The sequence below is a fragment of the Podarcis bocagei genome (assembly GCF_964188305.1).
Source record: "Podarcis bocagei genome assembly, chromosome: 10".
NCBI lineage: Eukaryota > Metazoa > Chordata > Lepidosauria > Squamata > Lacertidae > Podarcis > Podarcis bocagei.
Window position 1 is genome coordinate 52665012 of NC_138135.1, and position 15360 is coordinate 52680371.

Sequence of the window (15360 nt, forward strand, 5' to 3'; positions counted from 1 at the left end):
TAAGGTGGGGGGTGGGAGTGAGTGAAACCCTGGTGAAATATGTGAGATATTTGACCTACAGAAGGCATCATTTAGCAATTTAACTTTCCTTGTACTTGTATTTTTGACTGAACGTGTTGCTTTCCCTTTGTCCTTGCTGAGCACTTTTTGTCTCTGTTGAGGTGGCTACTGATTTATTTCTTCTATTATGGCTTTAAACGTGTAAGAGGGCTTAGAGAAAGTAAATGTATCTATATGAGAGACGAAGGGGCTTCATGGTTTTGTACTACATTTGTCAAGAAGAGGTCGCCTGTGTTTCTGCAAGGGCGCTTTGTGATGTAAAAACAAAAATACAGAGGAAAAGTCATTTGGCGAGCTGTATTCCATTTTATCTCAGATCTGGGGACAGACAAACCAAAAGTAATATTGTGAACCGCCCTGAGATGATGGTGGTACACAGATTTAATTACTAGCAACAATTACTAACCATTTAGAACTTTCTCATTTGTAGATACCCTTAAGTCTTGAACCTTCTTCAGTAAAACAATCTCTGAGCAGCAAGAAGAGTCTGACGAATTTGCATTTTGCATGTGGATCACAGGTAAAATACTGGCTGGAAGTTTGCTATGGTCCTATGTTTTCACATATTTTCACTTTCTTTCAACCTACAATGGCAGCATCATGGTCGGATAAATAACTTGATTACTCTTGGAAATGTTGGCATTTATATGCACGCATATATAATTGAGTGGCTCATTTGGGGATCAGGCAGAGCCATAATTGTCTGGTATGCAGAAATAAGCAATCACTGTACATCATCAGATATCAGTAAGCTTTAAGAACAGACGATTCCTATAAGCAGAAATAGCCACAGACTTGTTAATGGAACGAGCCATTAAAGGCAGACTTATTACCAATACTCATTTCTTTAAATTACAGACTGAACATGCTGACGAAGAAACTTAATTGTCAAGAATTATTGAACCAAGTGAGGAGGAGAGAAGGCTTTTGTAGGGAAGTATCTCTCTCTCCCCCCCCCCCGTACTTATTTTGCCTTAGCTATTCTATGCAATCCCTCCACCTTCTGACAATTACAGAAACAATAGCCAGATTTTAAGAAGGCATTTCTCCAACTCAATTTCTTGCTGCTCCTTAATTTCAGTGTGCTTTTTGCTTGGTCATGTTTTAATTTCACTGTGCTTGCTGTTTATTTTATCATTACATTTGGTTCCTACCTTTCCTCCAAGCTGCTCAAGGAAGTGTGAATGTCTCACATTTTATCCTCACACTAACCCTGTGAGGTAATTAGACTATGACATGTCTAAGGTGACCCAGTAAGCTTCATGACTAAGCAGGGATTTGAGTAAGAAAAACACAAAGTCACAGGAACCCAAGCGACAATGAAATGATACCAAATAATTAATTATTTAAACACAAACAACTATGCATGTAAACATATGGAATTATATGTAAACATGTGGAATTATATGTATGTGTAATACAGTGTTATAAAACATGAATTCTCCAGACTATAGTTACATAAGACACAATGAACTTCTCCAAATAATACAGATAGATGCGATTTACAGTATTACATCTCATTTCATGCTTCTTCAGAATTAAACTGGGGAATTGCTCCTTAGTGCCTCATTTTTTTCTTCCTTTCAGCAATATGTTAGTCCTGCGAAGTGTGATTCTTCTATATACGCTTAGACATTTGAGTTTGACCCAAAGGTTGCAACTCCAACAACCATCATCCAAAAGTGCAGAATTTTGTTCAAGTTGTAGGCCAGAAGTGAGTATATCAATATGCATAGCCTCCCCTGCTGCTTACCATAATTACCTTGTAATTAAAGGAGGAAATGAATGTGAGAGTAAGTGGACATAAGCAGCACGTCAATAAACTAGCACCCTGATCCTAAATATGTTTATTCAGAAATGCACACTGATTAAGTCCAAATGTCAGAGTTCTGCTCATTTTGAACTTTCAGCTTTCATATCCCTTGATCACTCTCTGTGCTTGGTGTTCGCTGTACAAATATGGTCTGAAATCTGAGTTTGCTGTTCAACAAGTTAATATTGTCATTTTCACCCATTCGCAAATGTGTGACTCATGGAACAAGTCATTAAAATTCTGCTCCGAGCTGGATGGAGGCATATGTGCAGCTATTTTTTGACTACTAGCTCCACCATGTGATAGGCTTTCAATGTCCAAGAGGCAGAGGCTAGCGGATGTCACAATGCAGTGTAAAATTAAAGACGATTAAAGGTCATTGTAATCAGCTTTAGCAAGTGGGGGGGGGAAGAGGGGGGTCACAGAAGAGGCATGACTATCTCCTATTCAATAAATTGATCTTAACCTTGACCAGATGGATCTGTAGATATTTTAGCTCCTATTCATTAAACTCTGGGACCCCTTTGGTGGCCATGCGGCTCATCCAATATTTGCAGCTACCAAGTATAACAAGTTTAGATGGCTATTCAGGAAGAATAATTAAATGTGCTGTTCAAAACTCTACCCTTAGATAGAGTATATATTTAATAAGAATGGCCCTATCTATCTATCATCTATCTACACATACACACACACACACACACAGATGTAAATTTTATGGCAGAGATTTCATTGTAATGGAATCAAACCTGGGCTGGCAGATGTGAGAGACTAGAGCTGAGGTGGGATGAAAGAATGTGATACCTGAACCAGGGTGAAAGTAGCTTTTATTTCACCTGGGTCAAAGACCCAGTTAGGGGAAAATAAAACTTTGCGCATTTGCATACTGTACATACACGTACAGGCTTCACCCAGGGCAAAAAACAACAACTGGTATCTACGGCTCTGCCTAAACTCAAGTCCAGGTTGGACAAAGTGAAGACGCTGGTGATTTGAGAACTCCTACTGAGACAGAAAACCAATTAAAGGGTAATATCAGGGCTGGGCTGCACTATGGTCAGCAATCTAAACTGAGCCATGAGCAGTGGAAGAAGCCAGCTGGCAGTTGTCATGGTCCGGTTCATGGGCGATCGAAGTCCCGGCTGGGGACATCGGGACCGGGGGCAAGATGGTGGGGCAGGAGCAGGAACAAGAGTCCAGAAGCCAGGAGTCAGCAAGCCAAGAGTCTGAGGGTCAGAGAGCCGGGAGTCAAGAAACCAAGAGTCTGAGGGTCAAGAAGGAAGGAGTCACGAAGTCATGGGTCCGAGGATCAAGAAGCAAGGAGTCAAGGAGCCAAATGCGACAAGGCAGGGAACGTGTTGCTGTGGCAAAGAGCCGAAGGGAAATGCTGACCTTATATCCCTTCCTGGCTCTTGCCACCAGGTGCTGTGAGTTGCCAATTGGCCTCACCTGTGCCTTGCCTCTTCAGAACAAACTTAGGAAGGCCCCGGTCCTGCAAAGTCCTACTGATCATAGGGCCTGGCTCCTGCATGCACTCCTGACAGCAGTGTTATGAAGTGGAGGAATGCCTGTGTGTACTGTGGAAAGAGTTTAATTGGAAGATTCCATTGAAGCTAAAGAAGAGCTCTCTTAAGTATCTGGGTGGCTTGATAATTAACCATTGTTGTTCTCTGCTCTGTCATGCACATGGTGGTGCTGTGGTGTAAACCACTGAGCCTTGGGCTTGCCGATTGGAAGGTCGAAGGTTCAAATCCCTGTGACGGGGTGAGCTCCCATTGCTCAGTCCCAGCTCCTGCCAACCTAGCAGTTTGAAAGCACATCACAGTGCAAGTAGATAAATAGGTACCGCTCCAGCGGGAAGGTAAACAGCATTTCCGTGCACTGCTCTGGTTTCACCAGAAGCGGCTTAGTCATGCTGACCACATGACCTGGAAAAACTGTCTGTGGACAAACGCCGGCTCCCTCAGCCAGCAAAGCGAGATGAGCACCGCAACCCCAGAGTCGTTTGCGACTGGACTTAACTGTCAGGGGTCCTTTACCTTTTTTAATGGAATTATTTGGATGCATCTTTGATGTTTTTGTTCTGTTTTGAAGAAAGTTCTGGAAGTAAAGTTTTGAATGACACTGATAGGTCTGGACAATGTTTTATTCCAAAAGGAGTCAGTATTTTATGTACCCAGTTGCTTTGAGTGACGCAATATTAATATTTGCAATAGGTAGGACTGAATATCAAGTCAAAACCTTCAACTCCTTGACCTTTCTGTTTTCCTCACCCTTTTCTGGTAAGTGGCAGTGACACACACTACTGCCAGGAGGCTAGTCTTGCACTTCTGCCCCATCAGGAGAAAGGATACTGGAATATGTCGGCACTCAGGAAGATCCTGCTGCTTAAGCAAAACTTAACTTGGGCAGGAAGCCCTCTTATATCCCTTCTTGTCAACAAAGATCCGACGACCATCATTGGTGGAGCAACAACAGCTCAGGGCATGAGGATACTAAACCACCTGTGTAAAGGCTGCCACACACAGTTCAGTGGCTCATCAAACCTCAAAGGCTTCCAGTTCAAAGTCCAGCAGCTCCTAACAGTTAAGAAGCTGGCATTTCAGTCAAAGGGAATAAGGAAGGAACTGGAACATGGCGTGAGAATGAAAAAAGCAATCAGAGCAGGGCTATAAGCAGAACAGGGGCAAATGAAAAATGGGTGTGGACTACAGAGCTTCTTCCTATGTTACGTTTTGCATGCAGAAGCTCACTTTATTGAAGAGATCTCGGCAGCTGAATACATTACACCCCAAAGAGGCTATTGATCTTACACGGAAGACAAGAGTGCCTTGAGCAAACAGCTTTAGCCTTGCAGCTCAGGTCTCATAGCATGGCAAGTGGCCAATCAATACTTTGTGGGTGGTGTTTGCATCCACTGTGGCTTGAAATTGATGGTTATGGGACTGTTGGAAGAGAGCTGGGTCCATATCTGTTTGGGCAGAGTAATCAGAAATAAACAGCAAGAGAGGCACTTGCTAACAGGCAAAGAAAGGGATAGTGATCTTTTGTCACCTGATACCCAAGGATAAATAGTTACTGTTATTTTATTATTTACATTATTTAAAGGCTAGCTTTTAGGGCCTAATCCTCTGAAAGTGGGATCCAACATAGACATTCACAATACATTGGTACCTCAGGTTACATACGCTTCAGGTTACAGACTCCGCTAACCCAGAAATAGTACCTTGGGTTAAGAACTTTGCTTCAGGATGAGAACAGAAATCGTGCTTCGGCGGCGGCTTCAGGTTAAGAACAGTTTCAGGTTAAGAACGGACCTTCGGAATGAATTAAGTACTAACCTGAGCTACCACTGTATAGAATAATCAATTTAAAGCCCTAAGATGCCATGAACAATAGCATTAATAATAATAAAAAAACTCAGAATAATGCTGATCACAAACAATATCAAGAGGTGGTACACACTTCCACTTGTCCTGTGCCTAGAAGCATGGGCTGGGGTGGTTTTGCCTTTGTCCCACAGCTTTCCCCTGGAAAACCCACTCTTTAGCAATATATTGGAACAAATGGCAATCTGCAGAAAACCTCATTGCTGTTTGTTCCAGTGCAGCACTAAAGATTGGGTTTTCCAGGGGAAAGTACTGGGGCAAATGGAGGTGTGGATAAGCCCTTAGTCAGTGAGATAAATGAAATCATGTACATAATTACAATTTAAGACACATCCTATCATGTGGCAACACAATAGAATCCTGTTTTACATAGGATACAGGTTTTTACAAGTGGGTTTCTAGAACCCTCGTAAAGGCTTACAGTGATGAATCCGTACATATTTCAACTGGAACAGAGCAGAGATTGAATAATTATTTGAAAGTAAGATGGAAAAGAACAACAAATGCTCATCAGTTCCCATATGAACCTGAACTGAATCAGTTCAGGAATGCCAGACCCATTTCACTGATTTGATTGATTGATTGCTCATTTGCAGAACTGATTGTGGCCTGCTAAACCAGAATATTTTCAATCACTACTGAACCAGAACTACAACCAACTAATTGTTGTCTTTTGTTTTCCTGCTCTGATAGAAGTTCCACTCACGTTGTTTCTGCCTCTAAATGAAAACTGTTCTACTACTTGGCTGTGCAAAATAAAATTCCTTCAGGCTTACACTGCAGACAAACAGCATCATATATATTTTTCTCTGGGTGATGGATCTCTTGGCACGAGTCAAAATTTCATCTTGAAGTGGAAAATGCATTTTCATCATGTAGGTCAGAGTCCTTTCCATCTGCAATAAATGATTCATGACACTCGCATTTTTTAAAAATGGAAAGGATCAACACTCTTAGCCCCTGTGCCTGTTCCCTCAAAAATCTTAGATTAAGGTATCATTTCTGAGAATCTGGTGCCACAGCCATAACAAATCCGACGAGTCCAATCATGTATTCCTGCCGATACTAGAAAGATAAAAAGGTTACATTTAACATTGAAACTGGAAGCCTTTGGGAGGATTAAGAAAGCAGAGGTCAGATGATTGGTTATGAGTTGGAAGAGATGCTAAAATGTAATTTGGGAGACAGACTGTGGAACATTTTAATAAAAGTGTTGATGCTGGCACTGGTTAAGGAAATTACTGGTGAGAATGATAATATTAATATGTATCGAATAGCAAAAGAATCAGATGGAAGGTTGCAGATGTGGAAGAAAAAGATGATGGGGCTATTATTAAAGGTCCTGATATAGATAGAGAGACTAGGCATCCAACCATCTCTTCTCATGATGGTAGATTGCTCTAGATTGGGGGGAGATTATTATTTTCAAGTACTTCCAAGGTCCTGGAAACGATAATGAAATGCTATGAATGTGGCATTTTGTCGGTGACCGTGATGGGAGAGGGCCTAATTCTGTCCGAGTTGCTGCTTTTGTCTATATTGCAAATAATATCTCTTCCCATATGAATCATCTGTCATGGCCATCTGTCAAGGATGCTTTAGCCTGTCCACGGAGGACCTTAAGGTCCATAAATATCAACACCCTAGTGATCCCAGGCCCTAAGGAAGTCAGATTAGCCTCAACCAGAGCCAGGGCCTTTTCAACACTGGCTCCAGCCTGGTGGAACGCTCTGTCTCATGAGACCAAGGCCCTGCAGGACCTGATTTCTTTCCGCAGGGCCTGTAAGACAGAGTTGTTCTGCCTGGCCTTTGGCTTGGAATCAACATGATCCCCTCCCCCTCTTTCCTTTTTCCTTTCTCCTTCTGCGATGGAACTCCTTTTGGGGGCTTCCCTGGCTTTTTTCTGGCCCATGTAGGACCATTCTGGATAGTTAGCCTTGGTGAAGACTTGACGTTTTCATCCCCCAAAAAGTTTTTGATTTGAGTTTCTACTGAAAGGAGGCTGCATTTTAATGTTGTATTTTAATCTTATTTTTAAAGTTGTATTTCAATCAATTGTTTTTATATCTGGTGTTAGCCGCCCTGAGCCCGGTCTTGGCTGGGGAGGGCGGGGGTATAAATAAAATTTATTATTATTATTATCATTATTATCTGGTGGGTGGTGTTTGTGCTTTAGAAATAAAACTGCTTTTCAAGGTACAGACAAAAATGACAAAACTAGATGCTTCTCATGTGGAAAAATAAGACATTTTGCAAGGAATTATACAAAGTGGCACTAATAAAGAAAAGTTCCAGGGTGGCGACAGAAAGCAAATGAAAAATGCTTTTGTAGTTCATCTTAACTATCTAGCAATATCAAGTTATAGGAAAACTGGTGCTATTAACAGTAACCCTTCTAGTTGGTTAATTGATTCTGCAGCTTCCATGCACGTGACGCGTGATGCTAATTTTTTTCAGAGTGTTAAATGAAAACTCATCAGAACCAGATACAGCTGCAAACAGCAACAAAATATATGTACAAGGAAAAGGAGCAGGTTTGCTCAGGTGGGTTGCAGGTAGAAATACTGTTTGTAATGAAGTGAGAGATGTAGTTTACTTGCCTGAATTAACAGACAGTTTGCTGAGCGTGCCAACCCTGACCAAGCATGGTTTTAATGTAAATTTTAATCGCAGCAAATGTGCAGTTACCAAAGATGGAGTTTTGTATGCACAAGGTTTTGAAAATAATGGAGTCTTTGTGCTAGATACAGGTGAAGAACGAGTGAATATGGTCAAGAAAAAATCAAGTGCAACCTGTGTTCATCTGTGGCACAGAAGGTTTAGACATAGAGGCTTCAGTTATTTATAAGCAAGCCAAAGAAAGGTTTGGTGAGAGGAATGGAAATGAAGCCTTGTAAAGTTGGCCTGAATAGTGAAATATGTGAAAGTTGTTTGTTGGGGAAGGAAAGCGAGAAAAGTTCAGCAGAGCCTTGGCAACTTATTCATACTGATATATGTGGTCCAATTCAACTGATGTCTCATGGAAAAAAGCAACAAAACGGGAGAATAACTTTTCTGCTTGTATATGTTGCTAATGCAATTTTGGTTACTGAGAACAAACAAGATGTTACAAAAATGGTTGAATGTTAAAATAAGAAAGTTTTGAGAATTTACATGCTAGATTAAAATGGATTAATTCAAATCAGGCACATCGAGAAGGGGATTGTAAGAAAAACACTGGGGCCTAATTTGAATAGTAGAGTGCTTGGTATCTGGTGGGCAATCTCACCCTTTATTTCCACACTGTGGTTCCAGACTAAATCATCTGTCAGGAGAGCTAAGGCCTTGCCAGGGCGCTGGCTGGGGAGAGCATTCCACAGATGGGGAGCCACAGCTGAAAAGACCCTTTCTTGTCACCGCTCTCCAAATCTTCCTCAGATTGGAGACCTGGAAAAGGGCTTCAAAAGAAAATCTAAGGGTCTAAGGGAGGTCCTCCAGAAGGGTCTGGAGAGGTCCTCCAGAAGATACTGGTGTCCAGAGCTGTAAAAATTGAGGTGTTGCGGGATGAATCTTAAAAGGTGAAAGCCTGTCTTCAAGAAGTAGTTCTCAATGCAGTTGAAAATCCACTAACTCAGTGAGAAGGATTGGACCCAAGATAAGATTTCAGCCCAGAAACAAAGCCTGTTATGTGAGTGATTGTTGAGGTGAAGAAAGAGAGGAAAATCAGGTCTTTTATTTAAATAGGAACGTGGTATAGTGTAGACTGGTGGTCAAGTTCCCACTCAGCTGGGAAGTTTGCTGGGTGATCTTGGGCCAGTCAGCCTAACCTACCTTACAGGTTGTTGTGAGAGTAAATTGGGGAGCAAAAGTATGTATACCACCATAAGCTCCTCAGAGGAAAGGTGTAAGTAATAATATTATAGTAAATAATTATAGTAAGTAATAATATTAGTCCCAATGCTTGCCCAAATGTTGCATAGAATATACTTTCAAAGGATTATAATTTTATAGGGCATTATACAAGGTTTGTGATATTTAGTTTCAAACTGTTCTACTTGTTACTTCACTTTGTTCCCTACCATTCATATCATTGCTCATAAAGCCTTCATATATGACGATACTTACAATTTTAACATCGGATTTCTCCCACAAGATGGCACTGTAAACCTTTAGATAATAATTATGAAATGTAATCCCATCCCTTGATTTGAAATGAGCTTTTCAGAACCCCTTTAAATACTGGAGGAGATGAGCACCTGTTTTAGAAAACTATGGCAAATCCTGGATAATCAAAGTCTTCTCTCTCTCTCTCTCTCTCTCTCTCTCTCTCTCTCTCTCTCTCTCTGTGTGTGTGTGTGTGTGTGTGTGTGTGTACTTGACTTACAGATTGGTCTCCTCAGTCACTGGATATATGCATCAAAGTCATCTTCAAAATAATAGATGAGAGTGTGGTGCTGATAATGACAAGGTTGCAGGTTTGATCCCTGTATGGGACAGCTGCAAATTTTTGCATGGCAGGGAATTGGACTAGATGATCCTCAGGATCTCTTCCAACTTTACAATTCTATGATCCTATAAAAATGTTGGAAGGAACATTTTTGTGGTGCAATATTGCTCACAGTAGTAGTGTTAGAAAGGAAAAGCCTTGACAATCTAGAATTCCCATATGAATGTATCAGCGGGTGTCAAAGATGGAAGAATATATACTGCTGCAATCATGCACACACCTCTCTGCCCCTCTGTGTACACAGTAGGTTCCATTGAGTTCAGTGGAAATTGTGTGCACTTATTTACTTGCAGCAAGATTTAAGCTGGACAGTCAATAAGCTGTTAGGCGAATATGTCATGATTTGCAATAAGGAAATTTCGATATTTCAGTATTTTCCGCTTCCAGATGCTTGAAGAAAATGGATGTAAATGATTTTGCTGTCATGTTTATGTCATGCTTTTGTTGCTGAATTGTTTGCTGCTGTTTTATTTGGTCTATTTTATAGGTTACTGTAGGACTTTTATTGTAATGTATTGTTCTTTTTCTGATTTTATGTTTAAGTATTATGCTCTTAGAACATTGCATGTCACTTGGAGACTATTTATGTGGCAAGCGACCAATAAATTTCCCCTACTACTATACTAATGATGATCCAAATGATAGGTAGGTCCACCTTGCAAGACATGGAAAATTGCCAGTAAACAATAATTCAACCCAAACGTCCAAGGTGCTTGTTGAGGCACCTCAAAGGATAAGAGACTTGAAATAAGCTTTTTGTTCCTGGCTCATCTCAAGCATTGTCTTCATATGCTTAAGTATGGAAACAACAGCAGGATACAAGGTCACAATAGGCAAGTGGTATATTCTAGGTAGTCTATGGCCATACCACCCTGAACACTCTGGAAGCTAAGCAGGGTCAGGCCTGGTTAGAACTTGGATGGGAGACCACTTGGGAATATCGAGTGTCATAGGCTTTTTGGGGGAGTGTGTATGGAGTGTTAGGGGCAGGGTAGTACCTCTGGTGGGGAACACGTCATGCTCCTGGGGTAGTTTGTCCACCTTTGGTCCCTACCCTGTACTCAGCAATCACTTGTGGCTCCTAGATGCTGACAGCATGTGACAGTGGTCACATCCTGGGAAATGACTTTGACTGGCTGGCTAAACCAGGTGAGGGTAGCCAATGGGTCTCAAACCTTAAGTGAGTTAGGGACTTGCCCTGCATGCGAAGCCAGGCTCTGGCAGACCTAGGAGAAGGAAAACACATCAGTGAGAATGTGACTAAACCCCAAGGGAAAATCCATACCCACTGTCTTGCGGCATATCTTCAAGACAAGAAAAGGCTACGGCGTAAACCCTACACAAATCCAAAGTGGAGTCCATAATAATGTACATCTTCTTCTGGTGACTCCTACAGTCAAGCTGTTGACAAAGCTATTGCTCTGCTTTCCTTTGGACCACAATCAGCGAGGCTGGGTGTCTACCTTGTCATCTGGGCAGCCCAGGACCTCCATACACCCTGCCCAGGTTTGCACCCTGGAGATGTTACTTTGATGCCGCTAATGCAGCAAAAACAACATGGGAGGCAGCAGTTACAATGCGGTCTCTGCAGCCGCAGTGGGTGCTGTAATTGTTATGTATTGAAGTTCTCACCCTGGCCACCAGAAGTATCGTGTACAGTGATACCTTGGGTTACAGACGCTTCAGGTTACATATGCTTCAGGTTACAGAGACCGCTAACCCATAAATAGTGCTTCAGGTTAAGAACTTTGCTTCAGGATGAGAACAGAAATTGTGCTCCAGCGGCGCGGCAGCAGCAGGAGGCCCCATTAGCTAAAGTGGTGCTTCAGCTTAAGAACAGTTTCAGGTTAAGAACGGACCTCCGGAACAAATTAAGTACTTAACCCGAGGTACCACTGTATATAGTTTTCACTCAGGTACACGTCAGTTACTTTAGGTGGGAACCCCTGGGTTGTTGTTGCTACAATGTTGACAACCGGCTGCCTATAAAAGCAGGCTGGCTGCAGTTCTGTTCCAGCTTACAAATAAAGAGCTGCTTTGGAGAAATTTCCGTGTCGTCTGCTATGTCTACCCACTATTTAACAGTAATTAGGTTCATTAACCTGTGACCCTGAAATTCAGGATCCCCCCCAATCTGATGCCAACATTTGGAAGCCACAAAACTAGCACAAAACTTTGGCATCAGTTGGGGGGGGATCCTGAATTTTAGGGCCACAGGTTAATAAATTGGCTGTGATTCTGCAGTAGTTTGACTTCACCCCCCAGAAGTACACTCCACTGTCTTTCCAGACAGACAAATGCTAACAGCATAGAAGATTAGCATAGTGATCATCCACTACAATAAGAAGTCATTCCACCCCTGTACTATGAGTAGAGACATTCTCCTACCCTGTCTTCTTCCCACCTAGCCCCTGAGATGTTCACACAGAGCTGTGGAAGTTTAGTGAGGATGGTCAAATCACTGTGGTTTTATTGACACTTCTGCAGAAGCAATGTTATCAGCAAAAACAAAACTGTTGAAGCAGTAGAGTTCCTTGACTCTTAAGGTACTTTAATCAGTTGGTAATCTCATTTTTTTTAAATCTCTTACCCGCCTCAGTACTTGGAACATCCATGGATCAGCTGAATAAGGAATTTCCGTTTGAGTTTATAGCTGATAAACTTTAAGAAGGTCCATGTTTATCACCTTAGTAAAAGCTGCTGCCAAATATGCTCACGTAACCTTTTCGAGCTCTCGCCAATTGCATTTTCACAGTGAGTCCCAGTAAGCAAACACCATAAAACAAATAATCAAATACCTTCCCTGTTAGAGCAGCATGCATCACTGATCACTTTTCAAGTCACAGATGGTACAAAAAGAGAAGGGCTGTGGGACACGCACACACAAAAATCCAGCAAATAAAAGCCTCAACACGGTCAGATTTTCTTGTCCTTTCCCCACCAATTTGCTTACAGTGTGAGCAGATCATGTGAAGACTCTACTGCTGCCCCGAATTGCAACTGGATGTGCCAGTAACAAAACCCGCTTGGGGAGAGTTTGCCATACTAACTCATCTTCCATCAGTTGGTAGGTAAACAACATGGCGGCAGAAGAAGGTGGAGCTAGCCTGCTCATCCCCACTGCCCCCCTCTTGTGTTCATGCTTTAAAGCCAGGATGCCTAATCTGTGGCCTTCCAGATGTTGACTACAACTCCCATAATTCCCGACTGTTTAAAGGTTGCCATATGTCCTCTTTTTCCAGGACACATCCTCTTTTTAGTGGTTATGTAAAATGAGAGTCGTCATAGCGATCCATAGTTAAAAGTAGAAGTCGGTGAATGTGTCCTCTTTTTTGCTCTTCAAAATATGGCAACTGCTGGCTGGGGCCGCTGGGAGTTGGAGTCCCATAACAATCACAAAGCTATGGATTAGCAACTCCAGAAGAAGGCTTTTCGTTCTTTTCTTTTTTAAAAAGTAATTTTTATTGAATGATTTTATGTTACAAAAAACATTACAACCATACTACCACTAAATATAATTGAGAAATAAAAATTACATACATCAATATTTGGTTTATTTGTTATTTGCCGTCTTATTTTCCTCCCAAACATTCCATACAAAAACACACATATCACATATGTACACACACACACACACACACACACACAATGATAATAATGAAAGTAAATATTTTCCCCCTTTTATTTTACAAAATCTTTTCTTCAACTTTGACTTCCTGTCAAGTCCCTTTGCATATATTTTATCTTACAATCGAATGTACACAAAACAATAAACCTTTCTATATAAATTTTCCAATACATTCTGAAAACATAATAAATCCTTAATTGTTGTCCACCTCCTTTTAGTTCCTTTAACACTTGAATGCTAGCACGGAGTGAATTTTTTGAACGTATCGTCTATAACTATCCCATTTTTCCTCAGAAGGCTTTTCGTTCTTAAGTCTCTCACTTTTTAAGAGAGCTTGAATTTGCCTTCTGACTAGATGGGCAGCTAGTGCCAGCTTTTAAGCGCTGGAGTTATGTGTTGGAAGTGATCTGTCCCCACCCACAATCTAGCCACAATATTTTGCACCAAAGCAAATCTGAGGGTAGCTCCACACAGAGAGCATTTCACAGAATCATTGAACTGTAGAGCTGGAAGGGACCTCGAGGGTCATCTAGTCCAACCCCTGCAATATTTTGCCCATGGGGCTCAAATCCACGGCCCTGAGATTAAGAATCTCATGCTCTACTGACTGAGCTTTGCAATAATTGAGTTCTGAGGTCACCCCTGCCCCACATTTCCAGAGTTATTTTCCATTAATGTGGCTTATTCCCACTGAAGTGAATGGAACTAAGATAGTCCCATTCCCAGCCACTGGCTTATAGGTGAGAGCTTTAGGCTTCGTTCCCCTTCCCTGGGAGGATTTCTGCAAACCAAGATTTCCTTTCCATTACTTTATTACTCCCCCAAAGGCAATTGATTCAATGTACTGTACAAAATTAGGATTGGTACTTTATTATATCACCAACATGGGCTTTCTTCGTGATGAAAAAGAAGAGGACTTGGAGAGCAGACAGAGATGATGATTTGTGCTTAACACCTGGAAAGGCGACACCTTTCAGATGCAGAAGGAAAGGTGTTTGCAAAGGTGCTGGTGGTCAGGATGCAGAGATTAACAGGGATCATATATACTGGTGCTTATCCTGCCCAGACTGAATACATTAAAAAATATATACTGCTGGCATTAAAAAAGGCTTTGAAACCTATATGTCTAAAAAATGTGCCAGCCAATCCCCCCAAGTGCTTGCAAATTGTAAACAAATGAAACACAGAATCTTCCTCTTGCACCTCACACATTTCAGATGGTGGCTTTCAAGCTGTTAGACGGTTTTGTCAGAAGTTCCTGGTTAAGCGGTACGTGATGAATGTGCTTGGTGGAAAGATAGCTTGCCTGTGCCACTCTCGATGTTCCTTTGCAAAGTGAAGGGGCAGGAGTGTGTTGGGTCTTCTAGATATACCTTCCGTTCAAACAAGACAACAAGGAAGCCCCAAACACCTGCTCAGTCAACCCACATGTGCCCTAGAACAGAGGTTTGCAACCTTTTGGAGACTACTGCTCCCTTAACTAACTACATTCTTTCTGTGGCACTCCTGTGGGGCTCAGGAGCCCAGTTATGTCACTCCTTTCTTGTAGAGCTGACAGCCTATGGCATTTGCCCTCCTAGGTGTGTGACATCATACTGGGTCATAAGGAAAGGGTTAAGGTAAAGGTAAAGGTAAAGGTAAAGGTAAAGGGACCCCTGACCATTAGGTCCAGTTGTGACTGACTCTGGGGTTGCGGTGCTCATCTTGCTTTATTGGCTGAGGGAGCCAGCATACAGCGTCATGTGGCCAGCAGACTAAGCGGCTTCTGGCAAACCAGAGCAGCGCACGGAAATGCTGTTTACCTTCCCGCCGGAGCGGTACCTATTTATCTACTTGCACTTTGACGTGCTTTTGAACTGCTAGGTTGGCAGGAGCTGGGACGGAGCTCACCCCGTCGCTGGGATTCGAACCGCCGACCTTCTGGTGTAAAATGACTAACCAATAGGAACCCAAGGGAAGGAGTTAGAGTTAGAGTTAGAGTTAG